The following is a 26,385-nucleotide window of genomic DNA, read 5'->3' on the forward strand; positions in this document are numbered from 1 at the left end:
ATTATAATAGCATTGGCTCCATGTTACACTTCGCATTTGGATAATCATACTAGGCATATATAAAAGAATGTTCCGGGAGACACAAACTGTAATAGTCAGGGATAAATGGGAACCATGACCCCAATTTAACTCCCAGGTAGATCAGGAAAAAAAAACAAAAAAACGCACATATGTAGGAATATTTAATATAGAGAATGATAAACCAAATGGGACAAAATATAAATAATTAGTAAATGAGACAGCATGTGTAGAAATTACTTGTACTATTCTTGACAGCTTTCTGTAAATTTGAGATTGCACATAAATAAAGAATTTAAATTAAAAGGCCCTCCAAGTCTTCAAAAGAAAGATACAGCAAATACATTTTCTTCAAGGTCATATATGAATGTAAATATACAGAAAAGAGTCTGGAAAGATATAACCCAAATTGATTTAAACTAACAGTCACATCTCAGGAGGAGGCATAAGAACCTGATTTGAGGGCTATTAGCTTTATCTGTCATAGTCTAAGTTTCTGACAAAGAGAACGCATGAGTGTATTAATTGTGTCATTAAAACTTAATTAAAGGGCGGCGCCTGTGGCTCAGTGAGTAGGGCGCTGGTCCCATATGCCGAGGGTGGCGGGTTCAAACCCAGCCCAGGCCAAACTGCAACCAAAAAATAGCCGGGCGTTGTGGCGGGCGCCTGTAGTCCCAGCTGCTCGGGAGGCTGAGGCAAGAGAATCGGGTAAGCCCAAGAGTTAGAGGTTGCTGTGAGCCATGTGACGCCACGGCACTCTACCCAGGGCGGTGCAGTGAGACTCTGTCTCTACAAAAAAAAAAAACTTAACTAAAAAATTCAGGTGTGTATCAGTGGTTTCTAAGAATCCATGCCCTGGCCTTCAAGGACCCCGTCTTGTTCCCCAAGAGACTTCTCAGAGCAACGGGGCCTGCAGAGTCATGCCTTAAAAAAGTTTGGTTTGAATGAGCCCCACAGTAAATAACACTCAGACCCAGGATGACCACACTGAGATATGACGGACACCCTCAGCACATGCTCCCTGACGTCAAACTGGGGTTAGAGGGCGACACATTCAACAGGTGAGAAATTTCAGAGCCATCAACCTGTTTTTGTTACCCTGTCCTGCCCCTCCTCTGTTCTAGTCACCTCCTGGTAACCAGTGGTTCATCTGGGTCTTTGGTTAACCTCACTACCCTGCCACCTTTCTTAAGTTAGAAGCTTCTTTAGACCTTTCTCTATAATCCAGAATAGCGTCCCTTCAATGCCTTCTCACTATTACTTCTTCTAACCCTAGGGATTTCTAACCCCAAGCTCCTTTGATTGATTCTGTGGCCACTGTGAGCCCTTTGAGCCCTCGGAATTCCCTTCCCAGTCCTCATAATTTGCCAAGCTGTGCAGCCTCATCTGATAGGCTCTGATGACAAAGCCAGCAAACAGGGGTCTGTGGACAGCCCACATGCAGCATCTAAGTCATCCCAGGCATGTCATGGCTCCAAAGGCTCCTACAACAGCTGGCTTCCTGTCACTGCTGGCAGGGGTACAGTTATCACACATCTAATTATCTGTGTTGAGACAGGCTTCCAGCTGGGCTTGTCACGGTGTTTGACGAGAAGAGAGCCTGTCAGGTCACAGCAAGGGAAACGACTGTGCAGAGCTTGTGCCGGTGAATCAGGAACCAAATGAGCAGTGGCTAGACTCAAGAGTCAGGCAGACCCGGGTTTGAATCCCACCTCTTGGCCATGACTCTCACTAACTGGGTGATCTTAGTCAATTGACTTTTGAGTTTCCCTGTCTCTAAAATGATCACAAAACTACAGACAACTCAAAGTGGCCGTAGGATAATAAGGAGAGTGAACATCCATCCCTATTTGCCTAGGACAACCTCAATTACACCTGTGGCCCTTTCACTCTCAAAAGAGTCCAAGTTTTGACAATAAATTACATGATCGCCCTAATCATAGAGGATGATAGCATCAAAGCAGAACATAAGGCATACGGCAGAGGCTCAACAGGTGTTGGTTTCTTTTCTCCTTCCAGAGAATTTAGACCCCCTTACTGGATAAAGTTTGTGTTCAATTTAAAAATAGTTTAATATGTATCTTGATTGTATACAAGGGTGTCCACAAAGTTCACGTGCAATTTGAAATTTTAAGTCTGGATATATTTTAAATTGCACATGAACTTTATGGACACCCTTATATAACAATCGAGATACATTTCAGGGCTAAGAGAGCATCCCTCCAGTGAGATTTTCATACCTGTACAAATGAATCTTGAAGGAGGTCACGTGAGAATGAATGACAGGTGACCTGAAGCCAAACCTGGTAAATCCACCGTTTCTTCTTACGACCTTGTCTCCATTCCCATGTTGGTGTCTGAGTGTCACCTGCATGGCATCTCCTATGAACTCACCATTCATCTTTTTTTTTTTAACACACCCAGACTGTTGCCATCCAATGATCTTTTTTTATTTTTTATTTATTTTTGTTTTGTTTTTATTTTTTTTTTGCAGTTTTTGGCCGGGGCCAGGTTTGAACCTGCTACCTCCGGCGTATGGGGCTGGCACCCTACTCCTTTGAGCCACAGGCACCGCCCCTCTTTTTTTATTTTTTGAAACAGAATTTATTTCGGTAGTAAAGAATTAAAATATGACTATGATGGTAAAATAATAATATAGAAAAATACTTAAAATCTGCAATAGTTATTATTAAAATTAGATACGCACTAGAGTTTATGCTCAACTTCTACCTGAAACATGAAATCAGCATTTTATATATTACCAACTACACTGGAAAAAAACATGTACTGGCAATTTCAACTCATTATTATAATTCAAAAATGGGTTTATATCACTGGTCTGGCCCTTTTGAAAATGTTAAGTACAAATCTTGGAGATGCATTCTTTGAGGATAACCTCACTCGACAGATTCATAAATCTATGTGTACTTTTTAACAAAGTGATATATTACATTGGTAGAAAAGCTGGTAAAAGGGGTTTTTAATCCAGACACTAAACACAGATGAAGAAATATTATCTGTGAATAATAGATGAATTTTATCCATCTCTTTCCCAAAGTTTTACTTACAACTAACATACAGGTATTATTTGTATGGAGAACATACAAAAAGAATCAGAAGAAGTTTGGATAAAGAGGATAGTGAACGCTCCGGGAACTATTGTTAGCAGTTTGCACAGTAAGATAATCTTCTCTAGGAAAAATAATGTCATCACAGCAAAACTGTATTCACCAGGAACCTCCCAGTGGCTTAGTTGTGTGCCAGGAAGCCAGACCTTCTGGCTGCTCACAACATCACTCAGCTTCCCTTTCACCTCTAGGTGGTGGCTCTTGAACTTCAATCCATCACCCTTAGAAAGCTGGAAGTCAACCAATACCTTCTCATCCATTTTTACCAAATTCACTTTGAAAAATGAGTTTATTGGCTTGGCACCTGTGGCTTAAACAGCTAAGGCGCCAACCACATACACCAAAGCTGGCGGGTTCGAATCCAGCCCAGGCCTGCCAAACAACAATGACAATTACAACCAAAAAATGGCCAGGCACTGTGGCAGGCACCTATAGTCCCAGCTACTTGGGAGGCTGAGGCAAGAGAATGGCTTAAGTCCAGGAGTTGGAGGTTGCTGTGAGCTGTGATGCCAGAGCACTATACCCAGGAGGGCAGCTTGAGGCTCTGTCTCAAAAAAAAAAAAAAAAAAAAAAAGAAAATGAATTTATTGTTTCTCCTATCAGTTGTTGACACAGTAACCTGAACCATAGAATTCCTCTTCTTTCAAGCATTGATAAGATTTGCCTGTATCCGATTTGGTAAAGAAGTGAGTCATTCTTTTGACCAGGTCCTGCCAGGAGTTCTGTGAGGGTCCTGGGGGGCCAAGGAACTGTCTATTCAGAAGCATATGATCAGGACATGTGGGTTGGGAAAAAATGATTCTTGTACCAGTTTATCAATGTATAAGGGACTGGTATCCCATAAGGACAGACCTGTCCGTGGTTCTGGCTGGGAACTGGAGCACTTGACATTTTCTTCACTAGAAGAACTCTGATGGACAGAAGTTCCAAACTGGATTGAATGTGCTTGGAGAATCCGCTGGGAGACCCTGACACACTATCTGAAGTGACTTGGGGCCTCTCCTCCCCTTTTTTAAGGGGTTTATTGTACCATCTATCTTTTTTGATATCTGGGACAGTAATTCTTGCTGATGGATTCTCAACTAGGATTTCACACAGCAGAGCTGGAGAAACGGAACTGATCTCTTCCCAAGGGTTGAGGTATGTTTTTTTTTTTCCTTTCTAATCAGAATATTCCTGACAACTACCCCTGGGCTGGTCCCATGGCAATTCTCCAACCAACACAGCAGGAAGCACTATTCCACAGGACCGAACATCAACTGGTTCTCCGTGGAATTCTCTTCTCTTCAGAAGTTCTGGAGCACCTAGGTAAAGTATCACACATCTTATTTAACAAATGTTCTTGATTAGTATGTCGAAACATACTAATGCCAAGCCAAAGTCAGAGACTTTGAGGTTATCTCTTTCATCCGCTAGGAGATTTTCTGGCCTCCTAAGACCAGAAAAGGTGAAGTACAATAGCTAACACACCGAAGAAGCCGTGATGTCTCCGCAGGCACCCTCTCCCAGAGTTGTCACCAAGTCTGGCCTTCATGACTCCTCCCAGCACCATGCAGGGTGTCCTTTGCTGGCCACAAACCCAGTGCTTTTCCTGCCAAAACCCCATCTGATGATCTTTTATCCTTTTGGCTCTCTGCTCCTTTCTAATGTTTTTTATGCTAATGTTTTTTATTCTCATCAAACCCTCCAGTTCTTCAATTCTCTCTTCTATTCCACTGATTTTCAACCGGGGTGCCACAGCACACTGGTGGTGTGCCATGAGAGGATCTCAGGTGTGCCTTGAAAAATTTTAAAGATAATTAATTATTTTTAAAAGAAGTTCAAAGCACCCTAAAGATATTCTTTTCTTACTCTTTTTTTTCTTTTGATGAATATAATTTAAGTATGCTGCAAAAGTTTAACTATGGATTACACCTATGGTGCATCTTACAAGGGTACATGTGAAACTTAGTAAATGTAGAATATAAATGTCTTAACACAATAACTAAGAAAATGCCAGGAAGGCTATGTTAACCAGTGTGATGAAAATGTGTTAAACGGTCTATAAAACCAGTGTATGGTGCCCCATGATCGCATTAATGTACACAGCTATGATTTAACAAAAAAATTAAAAAAATAAAAAAAGTTTAACTTTGGGTCCAAGTGTACCGGGATATAAACAAAGGTTGAAAAACACTGTTATGCTTCATTGGTGCACTGCTTTTCCCAACCCTGCTCCAGTAGAGAAGCCTTTCAATCACTTCTGATCAGGGCCTAAATGTCTTTACGTCCTTGTCACTTTTAACATCATCCTCTCTGCATGCCCCTGACCATCAGGAATATTTGCATTAGAGTGCTCCGGAGGACAGCATCCCACACGGGAACTTTATGCTTCCATATTCTCATGGTCTACAGCCACAACCTGGCCCCACATACGGCCTGTTGACCATACCAGGTGTCCCTAGTCAACTCCCTTTCCCATTCTCTACAGAAGCAATTTCAAGATTATGCAATTCTTTTGTTTTTCTTTCTTTCTTTGTTTGTTTTTTAATTAATGATTTTTTTTTTTCCTTTGGTAGAGACAGAGTCTCACTTTATCACCCTTGGTAGAGTGCCCTGGTGTCACAGCTCACAGCAACCTCCAGCTCCTGGGCTTAGGTGACCCTCCTGCCTCAGCCTCCCAAGTAGCTGGGACTACAGGTGCCCACTGCAACGCCTGGCTATTTTTTGGTTGCAGTTATCATTGTTGTTTGGTGGGCCTGAGCTGGATTCAAACCCGCCAGCTCTGGTGTATATGGCTGGTGCCCTAGCTGCTTGAGCTACAGGTGCTGAGCTGATTGCTGAAGTTTTATATAGTAAGTCTTAAGAGTGAGTACTGATTCCTCTAACTTTATTCTTCACCTTAAAAATGGTTTTGGCCCTTCTAGTTTCTTTGCCTTTCTTATTTTACGGAGGGGAGCCTGTAGCCCCAAGACCACATGAGCCCCTCCAGATCCTTAAGTGTGTCCCCTCAACTGAATCCAAACTTCACAGAACAAATCTCTATAAAATCTGAATTCAGTCAAAAAGCCACATGTGGCTTTAGGATTTAGAAGGCCACATCTGGTCCCAAAGATATAGGTTCCTGAGTCTTTGAATCCATGAACATGGTATATCTCTGCATTTATCTGGGTACTCTTTGATTTCTTTCAGTGTTTTGCAATTTTCAGCATATAGATCCTAGATGTGTGTTTTTAGATTTACGTATAAATGTTTCATTTGTTTTGGAGCTATTGCAAATGATTTTTTAAATTTTGTTTTCTAATTGTTAAAACAATAGAACCTCTGTAAGTTGACCACCCAAGGAACCGTAACAAACTGGTCAACATACAGAGGTAGTCCACATTAGGGAACTAGGCCTACTAGGCCTACTGATATGTACATGTGGTGTGTGTCTGGTCTATGAAAATTAGGTTCACTTAAGGAGGTGGTCAGTATAGGAAGGTGGTCAACTATGAGGTCCTACCGTATATAAAAATATAATTGATTTTTTGTGCTTACCTTGTATCTTGTACCCTAGCTAAACTTACTTATGAATTCTAATAATTTTTGGTAGATTCATATGGATTTTCTACATAGATAATCACATTTTCTGTTTCCCTATGGACAGTTTTTATTTCTTTCCAATCCATGTGCCTTTTATTAATTTTTCTTGTTTTATTGCACTGGCTAGATATTCAGTATGTTGTTAAATAGAACTGGTGAGTGCGGATAACCTTGTTTTGTTTTATAGCTTAAGGGGAAAGCATGCAGTCTTTCCTCCTAAGTTCATAATTAAGTACGCAATAGGTTTTTGGAAGGTATCTTTTACTAGGTCAAGGAAGTTCCTGTCCATTTCTAGTGTGTTAAGAACTTTCATCATGATTTACTATTGAATTTTATCAAATGTTCTTTCTGCATTAACTGATTTGTTTGCTGGTTTTTGTTTTTTTACATTCTTAACATGGTATCTCCAGATGATTGGGTTTTATTGACTGAACCAACCTTGCATTATGAGGATAAAACTCACTTAGTTGGGATATATTATTCTCTTTATATATTGCTAATATTTTGCTGAAGATACTTACATTTATGCGCACAAGGGATATTTGTTTGTAGTTTTCTCATACTTTCTTTTTGAGAGAGACAGGTATCACTATGTTCAGGATGTTGTTCAGTTGCTACTCACAGGTGCAATCACAGCTCACTGCAGCCTCAAACTCCTGGCCTCAAATGATCTTCCTGCCTCAGCCTCCCTAGTAGCTGAGAGTACAGGTACACATCATCACACCTGGCCTCTTGCACTATTTTTGTCTGGGTTTGGTGTCAAGGTTAATAATTAGTCTCATAACTTAAGTTGAGAAATGTTCCCTCCTCTCACTTTTTGGAAAAACTTATGTTTCTTCTTAAAGTGTTGATAGACTTCACCAATATAAATTTCACTTTAAAGACTTCTTTAGATGGATTTTCACAAAGTTCAATGTGTTGTGTTTTCATTTTCTTTTAGCTCAAAATATTTTTTAATTTCCCTCGAGACTTACTCTTTGAACCAAAGTATGGATTATTTAGAAGTTTGTTTTTTAATTTCCATATTTTCCCAAACACTCTACTCCCATGATTTTAGCTGCTACCTAGATACTGACAACTTCCACCCACACCTCTTTACTGAGCTTTAGAACCACATGTACAGCTGTCTACTGGCTATGCTGTACTGAATGTCCCATAGGTATGCCAAATTCAACATGTCCAACAATATTTATTATCTCTCTGCTCCCTTTCTTTCAATGTCAGTCTTAGTGAGTATTTAACCATCCTCCCACTGTCCAAGTGAGAATCTGGAAATCACCCTTGTCTCCTTCCCTTGGTGCAATCTATAACTATGTACTGTTTCTTCTGCTTCTTTAGCATTTTGTGTACCTGAGCCCTTCTTGCTAGCCATCTGCCACCGCCTTAACAACAATAATTGTGTCATAAGGCTACTGTGATTATCAAGTTCTATCTGAAGCCTGGTATTGTGCCTGGCAGGTGACATGATTCACACACAGCAGCTACTCATATGGTTGTTGCTTGGGCACTCATTTTTCCTCTCCTGGTGGAATTAAATATCCCCCTTGTTGGTTTTTTGCCTCAAGTCTCACACAGCCCTTTCTTCACTCCCTACCAAAGCAATCTTTCAAAAACTCAAATCTCATCATATACTTCCCAGACAAAAAAGTTTCAGAGTCTTAGAAAATCCATTATTAATGTTATTCACTATAAAACCAGGTTAAAGGAGAAAAACTGTATAATTATCTCAAAAATGATCGAAAAAGGCAACTGACAAACAACTCAATAATCATTCCTTCTTCTAACATTTAGAAAAACAGGAATAGACGTATGCTTTCCTTGACATAATAAACATATCAATGGCTTTCATCATGCTTACTGGTAAAATTCTAGAGGCATATCTATTTAGACCACAGTCAAATGAACCATGCCTGCTATCAACACTATAATTTAACTTTGTTCTAGAAGTACCAAACAGTGCAATTACATAAAAGAAAAGTATAAGAGGCTTAGATTTTGGAAAAGAGAACACAAAATTAGCTAGTATTGTCTGAACTGTATCTTAGAGAAATTCTTCAAAGCTTCTGGCATGTGATTGATACCATTTTTCTGGTTTTAAACCTTGATCAATTTTGTTTCCGTTTCTAATCTCTTAGTCATTTCAGTGGGAATTTGGAAGAAGGAGACATTAAATATATTGTCTTGATTGAGCATGAATTACTTTTTTAATTAGAAACAAAATGTTACTCTAAATTTCAGAGAAGGAAATCACTGTGTGATGGGAAGCCGAGCTTGTGCACATTATTCTTAACAAACTGGAACTGGATACAGTTTGGATGCCCCAAGATTCAGTCCAGCTGATTCCCCTGAGATCTGAGCCTTGGCATCGCTGCCAAAACCATGCAACTATTGTGCTCTGTAACTGGGTTTTCCTTGGGAACCCAGGAACTTGGAAATCTGGGGAGTTTCACTAAACCTGCATAGAGGTTGACTGTTTTCTACAGAAGTTTCCTTGCTCATTCAGACAATTCCCAGGGCTGTTGGCACCTATGCTGACTCCACAACCACAACCCCACAGGTCCAGAGACAACTTCCCTCCACAAGGTAGATCTGGGTTGGTCCCCACTTTGAGGTCTCACCAGCCCCAGTCTCTTCATACACATACCTGGCATTCCCCAGTGGTGTGGGCAATGTCACCACTGGGTTCCTGTGAGGACACAACACTTGTTCCTTTACACAGGGCAGAGCATTTAGGGCTCACAGACAGGGGAAGAGCCCTTCAGACCAGCTTGGAAAAACAAGATTAAACTCTCCTTGCATGAACATCTGTTCCTCTCAGGTTGGCCCTGAGGGTCTTTCCTTATGTCTAGAACCGATGGTTTAGGAGTAAGGCATCCAAAAAATTAGCTTTGTTTCTTGTCTGGAGACCACCTCTTGCCTTAAGTTGAATGAAAACAAAGACAGATGAGGTTTACCACGTCCTTACTCACATCCTGAGGACGGGAAGCAGGGTGGAGTGTCTGGGGGCTGAGTAAATGTAGCATGAAGCACAAGGCAGGCAGTGTTCAACCCTTCACTGCAGCGGCTGCTGACATGGCTTTGGGCACTGCTTTGCAATGTGATTATTTCTAAAGATGTGACATAAATACTAACATGGGGTCCCTGGAGCTGTGGAGTCGCTACTTGGCAGCTTAATTTGGACATTCAATCAAAACTGTCTGTCTGCAGCTTTGCAAAACCCAAGCAGCAAGCGCTAGAAGCCCCGCAATCTGCTCAGTGAGAACGCTAAGTGATGGGTTTAATTTCCAGAGGCTTGGGACAAAAGCCTCCCCAGCTCTGAGGGAGGCAGGCTTAGCTCCCTTCTCTAGAGACACAGGACATATTTTCTCCTACCTTCCATGGGCTCTCTGCTTTGATAGAAGAGCCCTGTCTACATTAACTACCTCACTAAATCATGGAATTAGAAGAATTTTAAAAAACTGATGGCCATATTCTGATGCCATGTTCCCCAGGCAGTCAGAGGAAGATAAGTTTTCTATCATTTGAAGATAAGTTTTCTGTTTCTTCTACTACTGTTCAGGGGTGGTGGGGAAAAGAAAGTATCTGTGACAAGGAGTCCCAGCAGAGGAATGTCTCCTCCTTAGGTACTTCCTCAATGGCACAGAAGCACTAAAAGAAAGAGAATTTTCCTGCTGGACCCATTTATCCTAAATGAATAGATGGCTGGATAGATGGGACAAACAGATTGGGTGGGTAGGCAAATGGATGATGGATGAATGGAAGGATGGGTGGGTGAGATGAATGGGTGGGTGGGTGTATGGATGGATGGATGGAGGATTGAAGTGATGGTTCTTAAGCAGCATGAAGGAAATTGTCATCACTCCCACTTTTGTTTTGTTATAATTTTACCAAACTATCCATATCCATACCTCAAGATACCTCTCCACCTCCTCCCATTTTTTACCACTGTGTATACAAACACACACACACACACACACACACTATTCAAGATACTTCTATATGCCACAGCCCAGGCACTAGCTAGCCTACTGATGCTGTCCTAAGCATTGGAACAGACTCCTGGAGGTCTCTGATAAGTGTTAACTTTAGCTTCTGGGCTGTGGGGAGATCCAGGGAGGATCCCAGGAGAGGTGGGCCATAGCTATTTGCCAGCTGGTACAGAAGTACTGCTTGAGTCTAACTGCCCTCCGACCCTGATACAGATCCAATGACCATCTATAAAAGGGGTGCACCGTTGAGACAGGGAGAGTTCTAGCACAGTCTGATACCTCTGCCTAATATTCCAAACTCTGCTCAGACAGAGACAAACCTTCTGGGGACCCTGTCCACCAGCTCACTGAGAGCAAGGCCTTTCTGCAGGTCACAGGATGAGTTGAAAGCACCCAGGAGGCAAGGTAACATGTTGAGGTTTTAAGCACTGTGTTTCTCCCCCTTCGCACTTCCTTGAATTCTGTCACTTGTACCCTGAGGCCCTTCCCCCCAGACCCTGCAGCTAGACGTGAGTCATCACTGCCTTAGGGAGAAAATTGTCACAGTACAACAAAGGCAGCAAGTTCTTGACTCTTCAGTCCTGAAAGCCTCTGTCTCCACTGTCCCTCCATCAGACCTCCAAAGCCGTGGCTCCAGAACGACAGTGAGAATAGACAAAGAAACAGATAATCTCTTTCTCTGCTCCATAGTCCTGTCCCTCTGCTCCCCATACTCTGAATTAGCCCCACCCTTCCCCTCCTTCAGCCAGAAAAACTCCTATGAAAATGCCCTCAGGAAGCAGATGTCCAGAAATGTCCCCAGCCTGCCCGTCCTGGAGAGATGCTGAGACCAAACCCCAGATGGGCTTAGCTGGGGCAGCTAAACAAGACACATACAAGCCTTGACATGCTCAGAAAAACTGCCCTTTCCCTCATACCACAGACTGAGAAGGCCTATTGCAGAGAGAGGTCCTCAAAGGGTGGTCTCCAGACCAGGGACACCAGTGTCACCAGGGAATGTATTAGAAATACATATTCTCCGACTTCATTCAGCTCTCCTGGATCAAGGATGGAGCCCAGCAACCAGTATTTTAACATACCCTCTAGATTATTCTAACACATACTCAGGTATGAGAAATGTTGGGTACAGAATAGAAATGGGGTGATAGTTCACGTAAAGGAGAGGAGGCCAGTCCAGAGACAAAGGGGAGTCTATTAAGGAAAAGAACGGAGCTGGGGAAAGAACCAGAGTTAGCCTGACCCTTCCCAGTTCCAGGTGTCTTTATCAAGCTTACAAAGCAAGAATAGCAAGAATGTGGGTGTAAAAAGCCATGGGAAGGACGTAGTCCTGCAGAGCCCCTCCCCCCCCCCCCCCACCATAGCCAGGGTGGCAAGTCCAAGCTCTGTAGCATTTCAGGAATAACTTCCCTGCCATATTCCAGAGATGTGAGGCTTTAACCATCGTTCATCACCTCCCGAGAACCTCGGCCTGGGCCATTGTTCCGTGGTTTGTGCCTCAATTCATTTGGCTTCTGGGCCCAATCTCTCTAAATGGCTACCTCACTAAAATGGTTCTTATGCTAAAAAGGTGTCTAAGGTTTGAGGATCCCTTTCCCAGAAGAACCACTGTTTTTGAGAACCAGTGTTGCCCAATTTAATAGAAATGTTTGCTGTCCAATATAGCAGCCACTAGCCACGTGTGGCTATTGAACACTTGGAAGATTCAGTGTGTCAGAAGAACTGAATTTTTCATTTTATTTCATTAATTTAAATTTAAATAGCCCCATGTGGCTGTGGCTGGCGGCTGCTGTGTTGCACAGGGTAGCTCAGACCATTGCATCAGCCTCCTGCGGGTCACTGCCTTCACTCTCTCTTCCTCCCTGGTCGGCCTAGGAGCTGCAGACACATTAATCTTCCCTGAAGGCAGATCTTATCAAGTCATTACTACTCTCAAAACATCCTCAGTGACTCACCATTGCCTACTGATTTTAAGTCCATGTTCTTTCTGTTCTTTTTTAGAAAGCCAAAAATGATTTATGCTAAAGTACAATGGAAAAAAGATTAAATAATAATAGTCAATGGTGAATGAGCTCTTACTATATGAGCTAAGCGCTGTTCTAAGGGCTATGCACATAGTATCTCATTTAATCCTCACAAGAACCTTATGATGTGAGTTTTCTCCATTGTGCCAATGTGCAAACCAACAGCTGAGGAGGTTGAATGACTTGTCTGAGTCACGTGCGGTTCCCCCATTCAGGCCTGGACAGGGACCCTTATCTCCTAGGCCTGAGTGAGCTCAGAAATCAGTCTCATCACAGACCCTCATCTCTAGCAACAGACAAGCCCCTTCTAGGCTGCATTCTCTGGGCTCAAGCAAGGTCATGTGGAAAGCAGCCTGATACGGTATCTCATCCTGGAGTAGGGAACACACACCCTACTGCTTTACCTGGGGCAAGGACTTCTAGGACCTCATTCCTTTGCTAATTTTAGGATTATTTTCTGCCTTCAAGCTCCTGGCCAATTGCGTCAAGTTCCTGATATACATTCCCAAACCCCTCCTGCCCACAGGATAGGAAAAGAAGTATATAAACTACTAGACAGAAGGCCCTTGCGGGCTTCCAGTTGGGTCCCCTATTCTGTCACCAGAGATTCTGCTGTCCCTCTTCCACTTATCACCTTTATCTTTCTTTCTTTTTTTTTTTTTTAATTTTATTTATTTATTTTTGGCTGGGGCCAGGTTTGAACCCACCACCTCCAGTATATGGGGCTGGTGCCCTACTCCTTGAGCCACAGGCACCACCCAACCTTTATCTTTCTTTTTTTTTTTTGTAGAGACAGAGTCTCACTTTATGGCCCTTGGTAGAGTGCCGTGGCCTCACACAGCTCACAGCAACCTCCAACTCCTGGGCTTAAGCGATTCTCTTGCCTCAGCCTCCCGAGTAGCTGGGACTATAGGCGCCTGCCACAACGCCCAGCTAACCTTTATCTTTCAATGAACTCTGTTCTTTCACTTACTCACATGGTCTGTGGTTTCATTGTTTTTTTCTTTAATTTTTTAAATTAAATCATATTAATATGAGGGTACAGTTTTTAGGTTACATTGTTCTCCCTTCCAGGGTAAAGTTCCATTTATAGAAGAGCCCCTCGCCCAGGGGGCGTGTTATACAGCTCACAATGTGCACAGTAGGTGAGATCCAGCCTCATGCCCTCCCTCCTTCTGCCAAACATCCTCCCCCTTTCCCTCTCCTGCCTCCCTCTATCCCCGAACTGGACTACATTAGTATTTTATTATTCTTATGAGCATGTAATTGTTTATATATTGATTTCATATTAGTATGGAGTACATTGGATATTTATTTTTCCATTCTTGTGATCCTCTACTAAGAACGTATTTCCTATAGTCCCAGCGCTGTGGGAGGCCCAGGCAGGTGGATTGCCTGAGCTCGGAGGTTCGAGACCAGTATGAGCAGGAGTGAGCCAGAGAGAGACCCCGTCTCTATTAACATCAAAAACAGCCGGATGTTGTGGCGGGCGTCTGTAATCCCAGCTACTGGGGAGGCAAAGGGAAAGAGAATCGCCAAAGGAAGAACAGAAAAAAAAAGAAAGAAAGAAAGAAAAGAAACAAAACAAAAAAACTTCAAACGAAGAAGAATGAACAAGCAAGCTGAAATTAAAAAAAAAAAAGAAGAAGAAGAAGAACGTATTTCAACTGCATCCAGGTAAATGTAAACGATGTAAAGTCTCCATCTTTTTTTTTTGTAGAGACAGAGTCTCACTTTATGGCCCTCGGTAGAGTGCCGTGGCCTCACACAGCTCACAGCAACCTCCACCTCCTGGGCTTAAGTGATTCTCTTGCCTCAGCCTCCCGAGTAGCTGGGACTACAGGCACCCGCCACAACGGCCGGCTATAAAGTCTCCATCTTTTTTAATGGCTGAATAACATTCCATGGTGTATATATACCACAGTTTGTTGATCCATTCATGGGTTGATGTGCACTCGCAGTTTCATTCTTTCCACCTTGAGGTCAAGGAGTCAAAACAGAGACATTCCGGGTGCAAAAGGAGACACAGCTGGTAACAAGAGCACAGGATTTGAACCCAGGCTGCCACGTTCTAAAGACTACATTCTCAACCATGATATCACACTACCTTGGAAAACTTATCTAGGTCAGATTATTTTTCCTTCTGAGGGTGCATCTTATTAAATCCATAACTATGGTCATATGTTCTATGTCAGCAGCTTCAAGGTCTGTCTTAAACACATTACTCACTCTTCTGTAAGTGAACAAGCAAAAGCTATCATCAGATGTCTTGGACGCCTTCAGGGAAAGATCAACATATTTATCCCCAAAATAGCATCTTTCCATCTCAGAAGGTACATTGGGCACATTTTAGGTAAAGCCAGCCCATTCATTGAAGTGTAAAAAACATGGTTTGAGGGCGGGTATTGAACTTTAGACTGAGATAGGTGGGATCCAAACAGGTGGCCAAGGGGAGGCCATCTTTAGCTAAGAGCACTCTATTCCTCACCTCCACAACAGGAATCCAAATATTCCTGAGGGTCCAAATATGTAGCAAGCACTTTACTCATCAGAATGGACACAGCCAAAAAGCAGATAGAAAAGCTTCGACTGGACTTGACATCAACCTTTTCATTACCAGATCACAGCTGGGGGCTTTCGGAGGAACCTGACAAAGCCAGAGACAGAGAGAACTTGGGGTATGGATGACTTGCCAACGGGCATAGAAGTGTTTTGAAGTTCTGACAACCATCCCTGGTTAAGATGCCTGAGTGCTGCACAGACAGATACTTCTTTAAAGTAAAACCTACTTGAGGTACTGAATAGTTTCACTTTTATGCAGTCTTAGGAACAGAGGATTAGGCCAAGGGCAGTGGTTCATGCCTGTAGTCCTAGCACTTTGGGAGGCCAAGGTGGGAGCATCACTTGGGACTAGCAGTTAACAACCAGCTTGAGCAAGAGTGAGACCTCTGTCTCTACTTACAGATACAAAAATTAGCAGGGTATGGTGGTGGGCTTTTGAGCCTGGAAGTTTGAGGGGTTGCTGTGAGCTATGCTGATGCCACTGCACTCTAGCCTGGGTGGCAGAGTGAGACTCTGTCTCAAAACAAAAAAAAGAAGAAAGAAGAAAAGAAAATGGGTTAAAGAAAACAAATTGACAGTTGCCAGGGCTTGCAGGGAGAGAGGAAAGGGGGATAACTGCCTAAAGGGGTAAGTGGTTTTATTTTAGAGTGATGGAAATGTTTTGGAACTAGACGGAGGTAGTGGTAGCACCACACTGTGAATATCCTAAATGTTACTGAACTGTTCACTCTAAAACGGTCGACTTTATGCCACATGATTTTCACCTCAATAAATAAAAACCAAAAATGTGATAAAGAGGGGGTCAAGTTTGATCCAAACTGCAGTCAGCCCATAAGCTAGCCACACCGTTCTGATGATAACAACATCCTCGCTGAGGTCCTGGAGCAGTGCCCAAAGATGCCTGTGGGCCCTGCAGAATGTGTCCATTGTGATAATTAGCTCCATGAAGGCTTGGCCATGGTCACTGCAATGCCACACCCTCTTCTGTCCCCATCATACTTTCCAGCCTTTCTTGCAACTGCCTCCTTACACATATCCAAACTCGAGCCACGCCTGGCTGCATGCCACTCCCTCCACATCCCTGCCTCCGTCATAGGAGACAGACAGAATCTAGTGTCCAGGACCATGTGCCATAGCTACCGCCCAAGAGAGAAGTTCAGAGCAGACTCACTCTCTTTACAACATGAGAATCTTTATTTCAAATCACAAGGAGAACCATTAGTCCTGCTGAGTTGAGCTAGACCAAAGTTCTCAACTCTGCATTATAAGTAGTAGAAATTGGATGGCTTCTCTTTCTCCCTTTCCCTAGTCCTGTCTGATTTCATGTTCACTCTGAGAGAGCAGTGTGTCCCAGGGAGGAGATAAGCTCAGATTCCTCTCACTGTGCTAGCTATGTGTAATTCTGATATGTGAAAAGGCAGACTAAACCTCAAATAGAAATGCAAGAGAGAATACTTACGGATGAATCAGGATGACGAAGTTGTTACGCTCCTCCCTGCCATCTCTGAAAGCCCCACCTGCCCTCTCATGAATTAAAAGTGTCATCTGAGTCCTTAATCTTGACCCATAGCCTCAGCCCGGCGGTGAGAGAAGCTTTGAGTTCCCCCTAAAGGTTACAGTGTACACTGTCCTCTGCCCAGAGGGCTCCGTCCTTTGGCCCTCTACTGAAAGCCCATTGATCCTTCCAGGTAAATCTCTAGTGCCACCTCTTTCCTAAAGCCTTTCCTGACTTCCTCTGAGTTTGTTCTTATATTCAGTACCACAGTATATTTTAGGGGTATGCTTCCTTGCTTTATTTTTCTATTATGCTTAAGAGAGCCCCTTAAAAGAAGGGACTATGACTTTCTAATATTTCTAGGACAAGCCTGTGCAGTGGCTAAGAGCTTGGGCTGATCAGGCAGACCTGGGTTTGAGTCAAAGTGACACCACTTTTCAGCTGTGTGACCCTGAAAAATTCCTTATGCTCTCGGACCCTCAGTTTCCTCATCTGAAATATGAGAATAGCAACAGCACTACCTCACAGAATTGTCAGGTAGGAGCTATAATGCATGCCATTATATGCGTTAGGACAATTGTCACCTACTCTACGCTCAACAACTTCTAGCCATGATCATTATTCTGTCCCATTAAGTGCCCAAGACACTATTTTGTTACCTATTTTGTAAATGCTGTTATATGTAATGAACATATAATGCTTATTAAATTTTATTAAATTCCTGATGTCCTACAAGATTAAAAGCTTCACGAGAGCAGACTATTACTGGGGTGGCCACTTCTGTATTTTTAGCACTGATGCAGTACCCAGAACACGGTAGGTGGCCAATAAAGGTTTGAGGAATGAACTGATAAATGGATGGATGAGATGGTCCCTTTTCTCCGCAGAGCCCCAGAACCTGCAAGGGGCAATGCCTTCCCCCTGGTTTCCCAGGACACGGTGCACTTGTGCCCGGCACAGCACTTAGAATACTTAGTTGGAATTATCCGTTTACTTGTTATATTGACAGTGGTGACTGCATAGCACAGGCTGACGGGAAGAATGAATGACCATGAATCCCATCATCTAGGGAGTATCCTCTGGGAATGGAGAAAAAGCATCCTAAGACCTCAAGCCCAGAGAGAATTTATAGGTTTTGCGATTTTTCTCTTACCTCTGATGACATGATGCCAATAAAAATGACAACGATGACAACTTTTATTGAGCACACACTATGAGCCAAGCCCTGTTTTAAGTGTTGCATTCATGCCACAGCGATGCTCATCTCCAGCACCCAGCCTCTGCGAAGCCACACTCTCCCATCTCTCTCTGGAAGACAGAAATCTAGTCGCTGAAAAAAGGGCAGTATCTCGGCTGATTTAAAAACAGGCTGTGCTGAGGCCATCTGTTTCTTTTGCCCCAGGACATGGGGACTGGACCAAACTGTCCTCTAGCACAGCACTTCCTACATTTCAAGTATCCTTATCTGATGTAAAGCCACTTTCTCTACCAAATTGATAAAATGCAATGGTGAAGAACTCAGGCATTAAAGCCGGAGTACCTGGATTTTAATATCAGCTTTGACATCCAGCTGCTATGAGCCTACAAGTCACCTAACTTCTCAGTAACTCAGTCTCCTGGACTAAAAAATGAAGCTAATGATAAAGACAGAGTCTCATAAGGATGTTGCAATAATTAAATGAATTAATAGAATGTCTGGTACACAGTAAACTTTCAATATGCACTCTATTGTTATTATTGGCTATTATTTTATATCAATATCCCCATAACGTTCCAGCAGAATACTTAGTGACCTTTAACTTTAGGGTCTTCACTCCCCAATATTCTACCAAGACATGAAAGAAATAAGCATTCCTCACTGTATCACTGGTGTTTTCAACATCCCTCTTAAAAAAAAGAAAATTCTTTTTACTTAATTGCAGAGGCAACAGAATCCAAAGCAAATATTATCTTAGATCCTATCCCAAAATTAAATAAATGCTTCAACTTATGCATTGATCTTCTGATCTTTATCTACATTAACATTGACTTTTTACATAATTATAAAGCTGTAAATCTATTTTATATTTTCACTTAGCATCATATGACTTCGGGCTGTGATAAAGTAGCTTGTAGAACTCCCACGGAGAACAACTATGAAAGCCAGATAAATAAACGAAAAATATTTTTCAAAGAATTGGAATTTTGAAGAATTCAGAATCAAGAGAACTCCAACATTCTGTGTGCCGTTTTTTTTTTTTTCCCTTTTGGGTCATAAACCAATTGTCAGCACTGAGCAAGAGACTGAAAAACTAGACAGAGGGCAGCTGCCAAGAGGCAGAGAGGCCAACAGACCCTGAGAAGTACTCTTAAGGTTAGGAATAAGAGGTCCCAGGGAAGGGCAGCGCCTGCGGCTCAAAGGAGTAGGGCGCTGACCCCATATGCCAGAGGTGGCAGGTTCAAACCCAGCCCTGGCCAAAAACTGCAAAAAAAACAAAAAAACAGAGCTCCCAGGGAAAGCAGCACTGGAGGGGCCAATAAGATCATAGACAGAAGGGAAGAAAAAGAAGTGAACTCAACACTAGACATTGAGTTTTCCCTTGAGGCTTTGCTAATTCAACTGCAGGAGTGGAGACACAAAACAGAAATCAGCTGAGAGTTTTTTCATCAGTCTCATGGTGCCAGAGAAACAAAAAATGGAGTTCAGGACCCGGTGAGGAGGAGGGTTCTAGCAAGCATTCAGCTTCAGAGTTGAAGGCCTCTAGTAGGCTGCATCGTGGGAGTGGGAATTAATTAGAAATAGAAGGGACCTTACAAAGACTGTCAACCACCAGTCACTGCCAGAAGGAAGACTCCTCTCTGGAGGACCATAACCTCATTCAAACAAAACCTCCAAACACACTGAGAAATAGGACCAGAAGAAAAGACAGACTATAGAACAAACCCACAGGTGACTCAGGCACTGAAACGATTAGACGTGAACTTTAAAATAACTATGATTCAGATCTTTTTTAAAAAGGTGGGAGAGAATGACAATATGGACACTTTTACCAGAGAACTGTCAGTTGTAAAAAAGAAACAAATGAAAATTTTAGAATTAAAAATAGAATAATTCTCAAATTGAGGGACATCCTACAAAATACCTGACCAGTACTTCTCAAAAACCAAGGTCATGAACAATAAAGACTCAGAAATTGTCATAATCCAGAGGAGAATAAGGAGACAGACATGGTGATGAATGTAATCTAGTAACCCCGACTAGATCCTGGGATATGGAAGGGACATCAGTGAAAAACAACAAAGTCTGGAGTTTAGTTAACAACAAACCACTAATTCAGGTTAATTTCCTAGTTTTGACAAATAGACCTTAGTAATGTAAGATTTTAGGGGAAACTGAGTGAAGGGTATATAGGAAGTCTGTAATTTTGTCACTCTTCTCTAAATCTAAAACCATTCTAAAATAAAAAGTATAGTAAAAATACAATAATGGGCTCGGCGCCTATAGCACAGTGGTTACAGCACCAGACACATACACTGAAGCTGGCGGGTTGGAACCCGGCCTGAGCCTGCTAAACAACAGTGACGACTGTAACTAAAAATAGCCAGGCATTGTGGCAAGCACCTATAGTCCCAGCTACTTGGGAGGCTGAGACAAGAGAATCACATAAACCCAAGAGTTTGAGGTTGCTGTGAGCTGTGATGCCACAGCACTCCACTGAGGGCGACATAGTGAGACTCTGTCTCAAAAAAATAAATAAATACAATAATGAAAATTAAGAGCTAAATACATGGGCTTTGTAGCCCATTGGAAGCAGCTAGAAAGCAAATGGGTGAGCTAGAAAACAGGTCATTGAGACCAATTAGACTAAAGCATATAAAGTAAAAAAAGATGGAAGTATATAGAAAAGTGTCAAAGAGAAGGACACAGTGAAAAGGTCTAAAACATGGGTGATCAAAGCCCATGAAAGGAAGAATTGGGGAGGGAATGGACAAGAATTTTCCAATACTAATGACATATATCAGGATAAAAAGTCAACAAGTATACAAACACCAAACAGGATAAACACACACTTACTTTCAGGAACATCACAGTCAAACTGCTAAAAATCAAAGATAAAGAGAAAATCTAAAAGTCAGCCAGATTTTTAAAAAGGCACATTACATGTAAAGGAGCCATAATAAGACTTACAGAATAACAAAAGTGATGGAAGGAGAACAATGGGATAGTATCTTTAAAGCGCTAAAAGAAAATACTGGCCAGTTTTAAATTCCATACCCAGGAAAAAGTATTCCTTAAAAGTGAAGGCAAAATAAAAATATTTTAAAATGTATTTCCAGCAAGCCTAAACTAAATACCAAAGGGAGTTCTCTAGATAGAAATGGAAATGTAAAAATAAAGAAGAAATGAAAAACAAAGGAAAGGGTTAATATATTAGTAAATCTACATGAATGTTGCTTGTACAAAGCAATAATAATAATGTATAGTTTAAATGCAAAATTAAGGCTGGGTACAGTATCTCGTGTCTGTAAGATTAGCACTCCGGGAGGCTGAGACAGGAAAATTACTTCAGCTCAGAAGTTTGAGACCAGCCTGAACAAGTGTGCGACCCTATCTCTACTAAAAATTAAAAAAATTAGCCAGGCATGGTGGCACGCACTTGTAGTCCCTGTTACTCAGCAGGAAGATTACTGAAGCCTAGGAGTTTAAGGTTGCAATGATCACACCACTGCACTCTAAACCAGGGCAATAGAGTAATAATTAACTAATCAAAATGTGTAAGATAGGATGGAAATATAAAATTAAAGTGTTTGAGAACCTGGGATTATTTTGAAAATGATAAAAGTACTAATATATTGGATTCCAACATGTCAAAAATGCATGCTGAAATCTCTAGAGTCAATATAAAAATAATTAAAATATATGACTAATTAGTTAATAGGAGGGGATATAAAATAATAGAATATCCTTGAGTGATCCCCAAAAGGAAATGCAAACACATGGAACAAACAGAAAATAAATAGGTAGATCACAGATACAAACTAAATTATATCAGCAATTACATTAAACGTAAATGTTCTAAATGCTTAAAATTCAAATATTGTCAGATTTAATTAAAAATTACTATGCTTGTTGGGCTCAATGGCTCACACCTGTAATCCTAGCACTCTGGAAGGCAGAGGGAGGTGGATCCCTTGAGCTCAGGAATTTGAGACCAGCCTGCACAAGAATGAGAACCCAGACTCAACTAAAAACAGAAAAACTAGCCAGGCATCATGGTCTGTCTGTACTCACAGATACTCAGGAGGCTGAGGCAAGAGGATCCCTTGAGCCCAGGACTTTGAGGTTGCTGTGAGCAATAATGATGCCACAATACTCTACCCAGAGCAACAGAGTAAGACGCTTGTCTCTAAAAAGAAATAATTCAGTTAAGACCCCAACTCATGAAAAAAAGGGAAAAACCCAGCCAGGCGCCAGGGCAAGTGCCTGTAATCCCAGCGGCTTCCGGAGGCTGAGGCAGCGGGGTGCCTGGAGTCTGAGGTTGCGGTGAGCTACCATGCCCACTGCCCTCTGCTCAGGGGCATAGGGTGGGACCCTGTCTCAACAACAACAACAACATAATAATAATAATATCATTTTTCTAAAAGATACATTATAAAGGTACAGAAAGGCTGAAAGTAACATAATAATAAAACAGTAACCAAAATAAAACTAGTGCCTTTGTATCAAACAAAGTAGGCAAGAATCACTATTCAAAATAGAGATACATTTCAAAATGATAAAATGGTCTATACACAAAGAAGGTAATTTATAATAATAACATTGTTTCAAAATATTTCCAGCAAAAATTGATAAACTAAAAGGAAAAAGAAGTTTGAAATCATAATAGGAGACTCAAACACAGCTCTTTCAGTAACAGAACAAGCAAGCAAAATAAAAATCAATAAAAATATAGACAATATGAACAACACAATTAACAATCTTGACCAGTTTATACGTGTGGAATACTGCATGCAACAATTGCAGAACATATATTCTTTATAAGCACACATGGGATAGGTACCAAAATTTCAAATGAATGAAATTATGTTTTCAGACCCTAGTGGAAAGAAACGAGAAATTAATAACAAAAAAAATTGAATGTCTAGAAATATTTGAAAATTAAACATATGCATTTGAATAAGCTATAGGAAAAAGAAGAAATCATAATAGAAGTTCCAAAATATTCAGAACTTGTGAGAGTTAAACAAAGCTTAAAGGAAAATGTGTAGCTTTAATGTATGTATTAGGAAAAAAGACAGGTTGAACATAAATGATCTAAGTATCTATCTCGAAAGTTAGAAAAAGAACAGCAAATTAAATCCAGGCACATTTTTCCATTTTGCTACAGTAGTTTTTTTCAAGTTCCCCCTTCTTCCATTCTTTTCCCAACCTACCTTTCTCCTCTTCCCCCACTCCCAGCTAAGAAGTGTGTCAATCTCATGTTTACCCTGCCCCACCTTCTCCTCCCTGAGACTATCACCTGGAAACAAATGCTTTGGAAGGGTTAGTCTATGGGATTGAACCACACTATACACCCACTATTGCTCTGCAAAATGCTTTTTCCACCTAGCAATAAATCTTGTATATTTCTCCATGTCAGTCATCTCAGAACTAACTCATTCTTCTTAAACTGCAAGTTATACCACAGACTACAATGTATTCAGCCATTCATTCCTCTAACAACGGGCATTCAGAAGACAAATGTCGGGTGGCGCCTGTGGCTCAGTCGGTAAGGCGCCGGCCCCATATACCGAGGGTGGCGGGTTCAAACCCAGCCCCAGCCAAACTGCAACCAAAAAACATCCGGGCGTTGTGGCGGGCGCCTGTAGTCCCAGCTGCTCGGGAGGCTGAGGCAAGAGAATCGCTTAAGCCCAGGAGTTGGAGGTTGCTGTGAGCTGTGTGAGGCCACGGCACTCTACCGAGGGCCATAAAGCGAGACTCTGTCTCTACAAAAAAAAAAAAAAAGAAGACAAATGTCTAAAAATCTTCTATGTCCTTCCTTAGACTCCTCAGCATTCGAGAACTCTCACACCCCAGTGCTGAAGGTCTCAACCCTTCTTCCTGCCACAATAGAAGGAGCAAACCAGCATGATACCTGGCTCAAGTGCACGCTGCAAACTCCCTTCTTTTTCTCCTTTTAAGAAAACAGAACCTGATGAAAAGAGTATCAGGATAGGCCCAAGTAGAAAACAGAATCTGATTCAGATAGTTCAAGAGACTTTATCTAAGGGACTACTCTCAACTGAGGACAGGGTTAAAGGAATCAACTACAGGTGGTGAGACGCCCAGAGGAGCAATCCTGAGATGTCACTGCCACTCCTAGGCCAGAAGAGGAGAAGAAAGGAAACAGTGTGAGCACAGTCAGCAAAACCTGAGCTTCGGAGGAGGAACCGCCTCATTCTGCCAGGACACGCAGCCAAAAGCAAAGGAATTGGGGAAGAAATGCCTCAGCTTCTTTCTCCTACAATCCTTCAATCTCTTGCCATTGCTTCTTACTGCACGAACTCAACTAAAAGCTAAAAAGCTGAGAGAGCCCAGGTGATACACTCCACAGGGCTCGGGCTCCCAGGGCACACAAAAGAGCAGAGTGGATTGGAGGCAGAGGGCGAGGTGAGGGATTCAAGCAGAGGACGATTAGCACAGCAGATAAGTCTGAGCCTTAATTGGCAAAAGAAACGGGTATCATTGCAGGGATGAGCAAGGGATCAGTAACATTATAATTCCCAACAGAGCCGCCCTCCTGGCTTCCAGAGTGATAGAGGAAATGAAAAAAGGGAGGATAGAATGTGGCTGCGTACAGTAAACTAACCCACAATGGGTTGGTTACACAGTGGGTTCTTGGCTTGCTGTGTGACTTCAGGTCCGTTGCTCAACCTGTCTGATTCTCAGTTTATTAGCTATAAAATGACACTTCTTGGCATCTTCCCTGACTATGTGCCCCTCTTTATGGTTGAGAAAGTAAAATGCCAATGGAAGAACGAAAGTCTGTTCCTACATTCTCTTGTATCTGGACTTGGTCCTGCCTTAGCCACTGGGACCTTAGCCAATGTGATACAAATAATCCTAAAAGTTCTTGGGAATTAGGGCTTGAATTGAATTGCCCTCCCTTACTGCCTATGAGAGCAAGCTAGGGCTAGCCTGCTGGATAGGCAGGAAGCAGTGGCGCAGACATCCCTGCCATTCTAGCTTACATTAAGCCAACAAGCAGAAACGAGAGTGAAGGCATCGCGGACCATCCAGCCCCAGACGAGTCAACGCAGATAATCAGAACCTCCCAGCAATTCCACAAAAATTGAGAGAGAGAAAAAATGTATGTTGTTTTAAGACTACTCCATTTTGGGTAATTTGTTACACAGCAGATACTCACTGATAGAATTAGCAGCAAGATACTAGCAATATGCCTCCTCACTAGTAACAATACAGCAGTGGGTTAGAATACCAGTGGTGCAAACCATGGAGCAATGTTCCAGCGGGTACTCCAGTGACATGCCCCGTGAAGCTGTCTCCAGTGAGCTTTCTCAACCCTCTGAGCATTTTCAAAGTCCAGCAAGCCCCAAGTTCTTTTTTTTTTTTTTTTTTTTTATTGTTGGGGATTCATTGAGGGTACAATAAGCCAGTTACACTGATTGCAATTGTTAGGTAAAGTCCCTCTTGCAATCATGTCTTGCCCCCACCCAAGTTCTTTTTTTAAAGGGGAGTGAGGAGAGACACAGGAGATGCAATCTAAATGTTTGGATTGTTTTATTCCTCCAGGCTTCCTTTCCTTCTCTTTTCTTTTCTTTTTAAACAAATTGCCCAGTGTAAAGAGTTCTCTTCTATTTTCCCTCCCGGGAAGTTATTTATTTTTATGGGCTTCTTTTGGGAAATAAAAATCAATATTGGAATGCAAGTGATACATTTTACTCTCCCAATAATGAAAGCTAGAAAATTAAAGGCCCCAAGGAACAACCTCTCTGTACTAAAATGATGTAGAATGCAGCTCGAATGTTCTTGTGTGAGTGTTTTATAAATCGTGACCACTGTCTGCTGAAGCAAGTCTGGAAATAGCCCATGGAAGACACAACCATCGCTAGGGAGGGCTTCATGCTGGGTGGGTCACTGGGTGGGCCCATGGGCGCTCACATGTCCACAGAAAGGCACTTCCAGATAATCTGCTCTGTAATTCACAACTCTGAAAAACTATCAGTGCTCTCCTGTGTTATCTAGAAAACCTGTTCATTCACTCGTTCATTAAGTGACTGGTTCTGGCAATACAACAGACAAGACAGGCACAATTGGTGGTTTAGAGAAAAGCTTACAGTTTAGAGAAAAGAAAATGCAGACATTAAACAAGGTGCCTTCATCGGGTTCTCTGAAGACAGACTCTGGTGTGGATGTTTGTATGCAGGAGGCTTATCAGGGAGCAACCTTGGGAACACATCCAACAAGGAATAGGGGAAGCAAGAGGAAGCTGATGGAGGCGTGGAACTAACGGCAATGCAGTTGTAATGGAGGTCTCACCAGATCCACTGGGCAGCTCTGTAGTGGGGACGGCCCTGTAGACTGTGCCCAGCTGAGGCGGGGGTGAGACTTTATACCCAAATCTCAC

The 26,385-nt window shown here is 42.1% G+C and overlaps 1 protein-coding gene and 1 pseudogene across 2 annotated transcripts in view; both read right to left on the reverse strand.

The window, feature by feature from the left end:
• Positions 1-26,385, reverse strand: part of PRKCB (protein kinase C beta) — a 347,453-nt gene that overhangs the window by 114,376 nt on the left and 206,692 nt on the right. The window lies entirely within an intron of this gene.
• LOC128561074 (serine/threonine-protein kinase Chk1-like) lies at positions 1,401-11,111 on the reverse strand (annotated as a pseudogene).

Source organism: Nycticebus coucang, chromosome 12, assembly GCF_027406575.1.
Source record: "Nycticebus coucang isolate mNycCou1 chromosome 12, mNycCou1.pri, whole genome shotgun sequence".
Taxonomy (NCBI): domain Eukaryota; kingdom Metazoa; phylum Chordata; class Mammalia; order Primates; family Lorisidae; genus Nycticebus; species Nycticebus coucang.